The sequence below is a fragment of the Phoenix dactylifera genome, unplaced genomic scaffold (genome assembly GCF_009389715.1).
Source record: "Phoenix dactylifera cultivar Barhee BC4 unplaced genomic scaffold, palm_55x_up_171113_PBpolish2nd_filt_p 002747F, whole genome shotgun sequence".
Taxonomy (NCBI): Eukaryota; Viridiplantae; Streptophyta; class Magnoliopsida; order Arecales; family Arecaceae; genus Phoenix; species Phoenix dactylifera.
The window spans coordinates 7,551-19,036 of record NW_024069875.1 but is presented as its reverse complement, the minus strand read 5'-3'; the positions used below and the strand labels follow the sequence as shown (position 1 = coordinate 19,036).

Genomic DNA, 11,486 nt, shown 5'->3' with positions numbered 1-11,486 from the left:
TAAATTAATTGCACTTGTATTATCACACTTAATTGGTATATTATCCATTTTGATACCGAAGTCTTCAAGTTGTTGCTTAATCCAAAGAACTTGGGCACAACAGCTTCCAGCTGCTATGTACTCAGCCTCAGCTGTGGACAAGGCAACTGAATTTTGTTTCTTGCTAAACCAAGAAACCAAATTAGCACCCAAGAATTGACATGTGCCACTTGTGCTTTTTCTGTCGAGTTTGCACCCGGCAAAATCAGCATCGGAATAAGCAATTAAATTTATGTCAGATTGTTTAGAATACCATAAGCCTACATTAGATGTCCCTACTAGATATCTAAAAATTCTCTTAACAGCTTGCAAGTGTGATTCCTTAGGACATGCTTGGTATCTAGCACACATACAAACACTGAATAATATATCTAGTCTACTAGCAGTAAGGTAAAGTAAAGAGCCTATCATACCTCTGTACAATTTGCAGTCTATACTTTTACCTTTTTTCATCTTTGTCAAGCTTGCAACTTGAGCCCATGGGTGTGCTGATTTCCTTTGCATCCTTCATCTTAAATTTTTCCAACATTTCCTTGATGTATTTGGATGACTGATGAAGATGTCTTCCTCTGATTGTTTTATTTGTAGCCCAAGGAAGAAGTTGAGCTCACCCATCATGCTCATTTCAAATTCTCCCTGCATAAGCTTGGCAAACTCTTGACAAAGATTATCATTAGTAGCACCAAAAATTATATCATCCACATAAATTTGCACAAGCAATAAGTCATTTCTTTTCTTTTGATAAAGAGGGTTTTGTCTACATTTCCTCTCTTAAATTTGTTTTCAATTAGAAAATTACTTAACCTTTCATACCATGCCCTAGGAGCTTGCTTAAGTCCATACAATGCTTTATGGCAATTTATACACATAATCTGGATGTAAGTGATTTTCAAAACCTGGAGGTTGTCCTACATAAACTTTCTCCATTATATAACCATTTAGAAATGCACTTTTTACATCCATTTGATAAAGTTTAAACCCATGAAGCATGCATATGCCAAAAGTAATCTAATAGCTTCTAATCTAGCAACAGGAGCAAAAGTTTCATCAAATCTATTCCTTCCTCCTGATTATATCCTTTGGCCACTAGCCTAGCTTTGTTTCTTATTACTATCCCATCTTCATCTAGTTTATTTCTATATACCCATTTGGTGCCTATAATTGAAACATTAGGGGGTCTTTTCATTAGAGTCCAAACTTCATTTCTTTCAAATTGATTTAATTCCTCTTGCATAGCATTCATCCAATTGTCATCTTTTTCAGCTTCTTCTAGTGATTTAGGCTCTATTTGAGAAACGAAAGCAAGATAATTACTAGTATTTCTTAGAGAGGATCTAGTTCTTATACCTTGTGAAGGATCACCAAGGATTAGATCCTTTGGATGACCATGTGCATACCTCCATTCCTTAGGAAGATCTTGATTTCTTGATGGAGGTTGATCTTCTTCACCTTGCTGATTTGTATCTTCTTTGATCTCATCCTCATGTTGTTTGTCTTGAATGGAGAATTCCTTCATTCGGTCTTCAAGTATACCTGCATCACCATCTTCTTCTTTTCTAGAAGAATCTCCATTAGCTTCATCAAAAACAACATGAATGGATTCTTCAACAACGAGAGTTCTCTTGTTGAAGACCCTGTATGCTCTACTAGATGAGGAATAACCTAAGAAGATCCCCTCATCTGATTTAGCACTAAATTTGCTTAGATTGTCCTTTCCATTATTTAAAATAAAGCATCGACAACCGAAAACATGAAAATGGCTTATATTTGGTTTCTTACCTTTTATTAGCTCATAAGGTGTTTTCTTCAAGATGGATCTAACTAAAGCACGATTCAAAATATGACATGAAGTATTTATTGCTTCAGCCCAAAAATACTTTGGTAGATCCGATTCGCACAACATGGTACGAGCCATATCTGCTAGTGTGCGATTCTTCCTTTCTACCACCCCATTTTGTTGGGGTGTCCTAGGTGCCGAGAAGTTGTGATTGATACCATTTTCTTCACAAAATTTTTCAAAATACTGATTTTCAAACTCGGTACCATGATCACTCCTAATTGCTTTTAGTTTAAGATTGAGTTCATTTGAAACCCTATTATGAAAATTGATAAAAGCGGGAAAGGACTCATCTTTGTGTGCAAGAAATGAAACCCATGTAAAACATGAAAAATCATCAACGATTACAAGACCAAATTTCTTACCCCTAGACTAGCAGTTCTAGTGGGTCCAAACAAATCCATGTGAATTAGTTCTAAGGGTTTTGATGTTGAGACTATGTTCTTAGACTTGAAAGAACTTCTTGTTTGTTTCCCTAATTGACATGCAGCACAAATTTTATTCTTTTCAAAGTCTATTTTTGGTAGTCCTTTGACTAGATCCTTTGTAATTAATTTAGAGATTAAATCCATGCTAGCATGCCCTAACCTACGATGCCATAACCAACTAGTCTCATTGACTTTGGGATTCATGGCTACAAGACATTGGCCATCCTTCATGGTGAGATCATCAAGATCTACCATGTAAACATTTCCATACCTATGTCCTGTGAGTTTGATCTCATTATCAATTGGACTACTAATTATGCATAGTGATGATTCAAATGATACTTTAAATCCCTTGTCACAAAATTGACTTATACTTAATAAATTATGTTTTAGTCCATTAACTAACAATACATTATCAATAAATGAGGGTGATATGGAGATTTTACCAACACCAATGATTCGGCCTTTAGCATTGTCTCCAAATGTGACTACTCCTCCTTCTTTTGATTCCAAGGTGACGAAGAGACTCTTGTCACCGGTCATATGCCTTGAGCAACCGCTATCAATACCACATTCTCTTTTTATTTCCGGCTGCAAGGCATACCTGCAAAATGATCATGTGAGCTCTTAGGTACCCAAGTTTTCTTGGGTCCTTCGTGGTTAGTGTGGTTGGTTCCCTTAGGCACCCATACTTTAGTTATGTTTTTGGCTTTCACAAATGTACTCTTGTTAGTTTGGATCTTTCTTTGAATACAAGAGTAGGCTTTATGTCCATTCTTTCCACAATGAAAGCATGTAGGTTTTTCAGTTTTTACATCTTGTGCTTTTATGAAGAAATTCTTTAGATACTTTTGTTGTTTGTTAGTTTTATATCCTAATCCGGCTTTATTGAAAACAACTCTTTGATTTGAAAGAATAAGATTTAGTTTTCAGAGCTTTGTGTAAATTTTTCAACAATTGGTTTGTACTTATGTACCTCGTTCTTAAGATTCAAATTTTCTTTAACTAGTTCTTCCTTATCCTGTTTAAGAGATTCAACATTTTGTGCAAGTGAGGTATTATTATTGAGTAGGAATTTTATTTTTAGATTTAATTCCTTAATTAGTGTTTTTGCCTTTTCATTTCAATGCTAAGTTTTGAATTTTTGATTTCTAGGTCAATAGTGTTAATATTTTTAATGCTCTCTTTTTCAATTAATAGGTTCTCAATATCTTCCTTCAGTTTTTGATTGGAGACTTTTAATTCTTTATTCTTGCTCCTAACATACTACAATCACCCATAAGTTCTTGAAAAGCTTCATACAATTCTTCTAAAGTAAAATTTATAGTTGGGTTTTGACATACCTCGTCGTCTTCGAACGCCATGAAGCATAAATTGGCGGTCTCTTCCTTCTCTTCCTCGGAGGATGATGGTCACTATCATCCCATGTTGCCTTCAATGCCTTCTTCTTCTTCTTTCCAAAGTACTTCTTTTGTTGAGGGCATTCGGAACGAATGTGTCCCGGTCTCTGCAATCATAGCATATGATTGGGTCTCTTTCTTTTTCTTTTTCCTTTTTCCAATCATTTCTCCTCCAAACTTTTTCCTAGGGAAGGGTTTCTTTTTCCTCATGAATTTTTTAAACTTCCTAACTATCAAACCCAAGTCCTCGTCCTCACTTTCTTCCTCACTCTCACTACTTTCTTCTTCACACACACTCGAAGTAGCCTTGAGTGCAATTGTCTTCTTCTTTGGCAAATCATCTTCATGTTGCTTCATCGTGAGCTCATGCGTCATTAATGAGCCCAAAAGTTGTTCTAGCCCCAAGGTGTTGAGGTCTTTGGCTTCTACGATCGCCGTGACCTTTGCTTCTCATGCTTTTGGCAAAGACCTGAGAATTTTACTCACAAGTTCCGGGTTAGTATAAGATTTACCCAAACTTTTTAGACCATTAATTATATCGGTAAAGCGTGTAAACATGCATGTGATGGTTTCATTGGGTTCCATCTTAAACAACTCATATTTGTGAACTAGAATGTTCACTTTGGACTCCTTGACTTGATTTGTACCCTCGTGGGTAACTTCAAGCCTATCCCATATTTCCTTAGCGGAACTACATGTGGAGACTCTATTAAACTCATTTGCATCTAAAGAACAAAATAATGAGTTCATGGCTCTAGAATTGAGTTGAGCCATCCTATCATCATTCTCATCCCAATCCTCTTCAGGTTTGGGAACTCGAATGCCATTAACCATGTGTGATGGTTCTTGTGGTCCCTTGACTATAACCCTCCACAAGGCATAGTCTTGTGCTTGAATGAAGATTCTCATTCTAGTCTTCCAATAGGTATAATTTGTCCCATTGAAGAGTGGAGGTCTATTGGTTGCTTGCCCTCGGCAGGAACATTGTTAAAGGGTGTTGCCATCTAGATCTTTGGCTAAGACGGTTAGGTCTTTCAAGAAATACACAGAGCACCCGCTCTGATACCACTTGTTGCCCAGAGATGGACACCCAAGAGGGGGGTGAATTGGGTGTTTTAAAAACTTTTTGACTATTTAAAAGTAAAACACACAAATATAAGAGCTAAAGCAAGAATAAAGCTATGAAGACAACCAATCGCAAACACAGGCTTTTATAGTGGTTCGGAGCCTCCACTGCTCCTACATCCACTCCCCAAAGCACCTTTGGGAATTTTCACTATAATCCACGATTAAGTACGGTAGTTTTGCGAGTTCACTACCCAACTCGTGTTTTTACACCGGGCTCACAACAAACCCTAAAACTCCCAATTTAACCTAGGCTTGGGACGCCTTTCCCTTGTTCCAAGTCCCTTGACTGGAACAAGCACAATATTAAAAGAGTTTTACAAACAATTGGAAAGCTCTAAATAAGCAAATATGACAATGATAAACAATAGAACCCGTAAGAATCCTTTTGCCGTTGGAAGTGTGGGAAATGGTGATTCTTCCGATGTGGATCGCGTAGGTTTGAGTGTGAGCTTTGAATGCACGAGCGGAAGAGAGTAGTTGAGCTTGAAATCACTTGGAAAGCTTGAAAGCACTTGATTTCTTCACTTGAATGCACTAACTCCCTTGAACCTCTTTTTCTTTCTTCTCTCTTGAATGATTTTGCTTTGGGTTGGTGAAGAGTTGTTTAGAAGCACTTAAGAGGTCCCTTTTATAGCCCAAAAAGCAAATATAGCCGTTAGAGATAAAGTGAAGGAGATTTGAAATTCAAACCAAACCTGAAAAGTTGTCAGTCGCGTCCCAAGCGTTCCGGGGACGTCTCCGCTTCAACGAGAGACGTCTCGGCTACAAGATTTTACTTTTTACGTTGTCTGGGGACGACTCGGCTCTTTACGGGGACGACTCTGGAATTGTACCGTTTGAATCCTTGCCTTTCTGATTTGCTGAGAGGGTCGTCTCTGCACTTTACGGGGATGTCTCGGCTTGTTTGCACTTTTTGAATGGGGACGACTCCGCTCCCTCGGGACGACTCCGCTTCTTTATCTCAGAAAAACATGTCTTCTGGAATTCCCTGAGAGAGTCGACTCCACTCTTTCAGGGGACGTCTCCGCTGCCTTATCACCGAAAAAATCATTCTCTGGAAAACCCTGAGAGAGCCGTCTCCGCTATCTAGGGGACGACTCCGGAGATCTGCTTTTTACTTGCGGGGACGACTCCGCGTATAGTGGGGACGTCTCGCGCATGTCTCTTGAAAACTGCCTTTCTGCCGCCACTGAGAGAGTCGACTCCGCTACTGAGAGAGTCGACTCCGCTATCGCGGGGACGACTCGGCAGATGCCGGGGACGTCTCCAGACGTGCCAGTTCTTCCTGTTTGTGCCAGAGACGTCTCTGAGACTATCAGGAGACGTCTCGGCTGTCCCTGAACTTTTTCTTTCATCTCAAAAAATTCTTCAATAAATTCATAAAAATTATGGAAACTTGCCTAGACATTCTTAACATATTTCTTAATAAAACACATGAATTTCTCAATTAAATTGTTAAGGATAAATGGAATTATACTCTTAGTGTTTTGTATTCATCAAAATCCATTAGGGGGTCAACAAATTGGACTTAAAACACGAATCCTACTTAGAGTGGGATTCCTAGAGTTCTAATTGAATTAGGATTGGGAGTTAGGGGTGGCAATCGGGTCGAGTTGGACATAAACGGGTCGGGTCATATATAGGTCGGGTCAGAAAATCATAAACCTGAACCCGACCTGTTTATTAAACAGGTCAGAAATTTGCAACCTGAACCTGACCTGTTTAATAAACAGGTAACCCGACGCCGACCCGTTTAACCCTGTTTAATAAACAGGTCACCTGTTTGCCCCAAATCCGACCCGACCCGTTTAACCTGTTTAGTCTAAACCCATGCTGAACGCGACCTGTTTAACCTGTTTATCCAACCCGACCCAACCTGTTTTAACCTGTTTGTCTAAAGCTATCGGTAATTAAGAAAATAAGTTAAAAAATGGGTTGCTCGGCGATCACTAAAGCTTGAAAACCACAATCTACTCTGTTCCAAGTTGAACTTACTCAATGATCATGTCCGTCGGAGTCTGGCTTTCATATGCCAGTAACTGACAACGCAAGAGATAGCAGCAAATCGTCCATCCCATCAGATCAAGACATCATCAATTCACGGACATCACAAAATGTCCATAGGGCATTAGAGAACGACCACTCGATATATTAAGAAAGAATAGCACTCAAGGCTATACAGGAATGATATCCAAATTACGAAGTCAATCCGATCCCCAGTTCCCAAACAGGCAAGAAAATATTAGAATGAAAAATACTCATTCACGGAGGGGGAACACTTTAACCACAATCATCAACCAAGCACTAGTTTTTATGTAGTAGCAATGATATCACTATACTCAAAAAGCACCAGTTTGAGTGGGAGAGGGAGGTGCAGTGATCTCATATCCGCTCATACTAGCATTTGAAGCCATGGCAAATGGACAAAATTTATGATGAGGATTAATGCAATGATGATGCCCCAAGACGTCACGTTTTATCTTCATGTTCTGAACCACATCTCCTTCTGCATCTTTGTTCCTTGCTGCCTGAAATCTTGAGCCTGCAAACCCCAAACACAAGAACAATTTAACTGTTGAACAGCCTTGAGGGAAAATAATCACCAAAAAAGAAATTGAAATGCAAACCATCCCTGTCCACGAATGGTACTGCCAGAAGCAAATCCAAGAAAACATCCAGATGCCCACTAAGGGTTGGTGAACGTAAGTTACAGACCTGATAGCGAAGGTTTTCAGTTTTGTCGACAAGCAACTCGATTTTCTCCCACGATCAAGAACCTGAAAAGATGTTCTCAAGGAATTAATTATGCTACTTGTCAAGGAAAAGGGAATTACTGGCAACATTCCATAATTAAGGACAACAAAATCATTAAAATAATCACAAGTTAAACCCTTAAAAGAGATACCATGATGTACCTTTTCAATATTTTCCATCATAACTCCTTTAACTTCTGAGACCTGCTCTTTCACTTTCGCCAGTTTGCTTATTTCCTCAGGGACGTCAGGGTGATCCACACAATACTGCATGTGCTCTTTCAGTTTTGGCCTAAAATTTTAGTGAATATTTTTTTAACGTTAGTCAATGATTTTGCCATCAAAAGAAACATAAAATCACAGCAGTATCTTTGAATGGTTAGGAAGGAAAAAATATACCCAAACTCTCGGTTGAGGCCGTTAGCTGCAGCAGTTGCAGCTTTTCCTCCTCCATATCTTTTGATGAAATCATCCTTAATCCTCTCCAGGAAGGCAATGGGAATTTGTCTGCCTGCTGACTCAACTGCAACTACACAATATGCTGCAATATCCCAGATGGATTTTACCCACTAATAATGAGTGCATAATGGTAAAGAACTTTTATTTTCATGTTCTCAGTTTAAATATGCAAAATTCTCCTGACAGATTATCCAGCATAATTAAATAGCACTGTGCTTTTTCGATTTAAAGAAACTATTAAAGCATGAACCGAGACCACAATATATCCTTCATGTAAGGTATGGAAGGACGATAAAGGCAATATAAGAAACTATACAAGAAAGACCACTGATAACAATGAAGAAGAAAAAGCTTACTGACCATTTTATACAGAAAAATGCACATGCATGATATGATGTGAAACAAAAGAGAATATAAGGTCAACTGGAAACACAACAGTGTAATTTACAACTGAACTCATCTTCCAGCAAAAAAACCAGTCATACTTCATCCGATCAAACTATAATGCTTATTAAACAGAGAAATTTACAGGGCTTAAATGATGTCAGAAGTAACTAGTAAGGCAAAAGCCACAGAGCCACCCAATGTCAGAAGCACTGGAGTCTGGAACATACACAAGCTACCCACGAGTCAAATCAATATCAATGTGGGTGCTCCGTGCTCCTCATTTCCATTTCCAAAACAAAACAGACCCAACGAAGACAGTTGAAAACCTTTAGTCAGAGCATCAAGAACACCACTGGACTCTAGATACTTCCTGAAAGCCTCCTTCTTTGCTTCCCTTTCCTGCACAAAACATCATCTACTTAGGCACACACTTTGAAACGAATTATTTAAGATAATGATCCATTTCCAAAACAAAGTTGTTAGCGTCTTGGTCATAGAAGCTGCTTTGGAAAACAGTGCACTTCTCACTTCTCAGACTGCTTTATATTCTTTCTTCTAAGACCCTTTCCATATGCAGTAGCAAACAAACAAAAAATATTCAGCTTATAAACTGTCTACATGATTATCCAAAGAGATAGATGCATGGTTGGAAATAGCTAAGTGATTGCAATTGCTTTTCTGCTATCATCCTGTTAAAAAGAAAAACAAAACGACATGTTTCAATGCTGTTTGGAAGGGAAATGGAAAGAAAATAAGTTAAAAAAATGCCACAGAGTAAGGCAAAAGCCACAGAGCCACCCAATGTCAGAAGCACTGGAACATACACAAGCTACCCACTAGTCAAATCAATATCAATGTGGGTGCCCCGTGCTCCTCATTTTCAAAAGAAAAACAAAACGACATGTTTCAATGCTTCTCTGCTATCATCCTGTTTCAATGTCAGTAGATACTTCTAAGTGATTGCAATTGCTTCTCTGCTATCATCCTGTTAAAAAGAAAAACAAAACGACATGTTTCAATGCTGTTTGGAAGGGAAATGGAAAGAAATAGAAGTATCTACTGTACGAATAGTTGTGTACGACATCATGCGACAATAGATATTTTTAGAATAAGGGCTAAGCACTATTAGACATGTTAGCAATTCAATCGAAAGATTCGAAACAAACCAAGCTTGGTAGCCAGGCAATGTGGACTGCAATCGTGGGTCCCTATAAACCAGAAAGAGACAGACAATGAGACCAAAAACAGAACAGCAAAAGGAGTTGCATTTCTAATCAAGAGCCCAGTAGCCAGAAAGAGGTTACGCCAATACCCTCCAATGTTCATCACAAAACGCAGCGAGAAACCTATATTCATGATTTATTTCTCAATGGGGGCATCAAGATTTCTCACAAACCAAACTAAATACTTCCATATCGCGCCAAGAATGCCACATAACACTACGAACTATCCCCCTGCTCTTCTTGAAACAGTTGATCACAGGGAAAAATGGCCCCCTCTAAAGAAAAAAACAATAGACTCCAAGAATCCAAGATAAATAACGGGCCCTTATCTGAAACAAGAAACCGCTAAAAAACCGAACCCATAGCGTCAGGAGACGGAGAAAAAGGGAAGGAAGAATTTGTACCAAAGCTCCCAACGAGAAGAAGAACAGACGTAGTACTTGTGCTCACATGACGGTTGCCGAAGAGAATCTTGACGGAGTACTTGTGCGGGGCGGAAGTGGCGGTGCTCTCGTCGCCCCTCTCTTCCGACTACTCTGCAGAGATACTACTGCGAGGAGGAGGAGCCGAGGACGCCTGCGCTGCACGGGGAGGCGGAAGTAGCCGGCACGGGGGAGGAGAGGGCGGAGGTCCGGAGGAGGGGGGAAGAGGGACAGGCAAAGAACTCGGGCGGCGACGGCGCTAGAGCTAACCCTAAGGTCCTAACCCTAAAGAGAATGTGGAGTGATGGTCTGATGGAGTCGTGAATTCGTGATTCGGGATATTAGGCAGAAGCGGGGACCGACGCGGGGAGCTGGGCCGAGCGGTGAGTTGGGCCGAGCGGTAGCCTGTACCCAATTACTAAACAGGTTAAATAGGTCGACCTGTTTACGACCCAAACCCGTTTAGGCCAAACCCAAACCTGTTTATGGTGGGTCGAACACGGGTCGGGTTGGCGAGTCGGGTCATTTTTTGCCACCCCTAATTGGGAGTCCTACTTAGAGTAGGACTGGAATTTCTACTTGAAGTAGGATTCCCACAATCCTAATTAGATTAGAATTTTGAATCTATTTTGGATTCCTACTTAGAATAGGATTTCTAGAAATCCTAATTGGATTAGGACTTCGGATTCAAATTAGAGTCCTAATTGGATTAAGACTAAAATTAAATAAATCCTAATGGAATTAGGACTTCTTAAGTCCCAATTAATTATTAATCAATGAAATAAGATGACTCCTAATTAGATTAGGATTGAAGGGTTCAATTGAGTCATGGCTCATTAAGTTCTAATTGGATTAGGACTTACCTAGATTAAACCCAAATTGATTCACCCTTGTTCCAAGCCTAATTAGATTAGGACCTAACCATGAGTGACCTTCCTAATCCTCCTTAGAGGAGGATTAGGTTAACCATGAAGGAGGGGCACACGCCCCTCCTCCTTTTTCCTTGCTTGGTGCGGCAAAGAAGAGGGGTCGGCGCCCTCTTGGAATCTAATCAAGGAGCTCCTAACAAAGTAGGAGCTCCACTGCTATTTAAGAGGAGGCGTGGGGGCTGACCTAGGGCATTGAAGCCCTTCTCCTTGTGCCGTACGCCCCCTCTCCTCCTCTCCTCTTGGATCAGCCGCAAGCAAGAAGAGAAAAAGGCCCTTGGCGGTCTCCTTCTTCCTCCTCCGTTTGGGATTCAACGCAAGGGAAAGGAAAGGCTGCATCTAGCCTTTTGGATCTTCTCCCTTTGATCCTTCATCTTCTTCCTCCTCCTCTAGCATTTAAGGGTTGATTGAAAGGGAGGTGATCAGCCATCAAAGTAATCTCTGCAAGGGAGCTAGCACTCCGGAAAGATTGGAGCATTTGGAT

General features: G+C 40.0%; 1 pseudogene; it reads right to left on the bottom strand.

Annotated features, from left to right (window-relative positions):
* Positions 1 to 7,314: 7,314 nt before the first annotated feature.
* On the bottom strand, positions 7,315 to 10,185 carry LOC120109782 (annotated as a pseudogene).
* Positions 10,186 to 11,486: the final 1,301 nt, after the last annotated feature.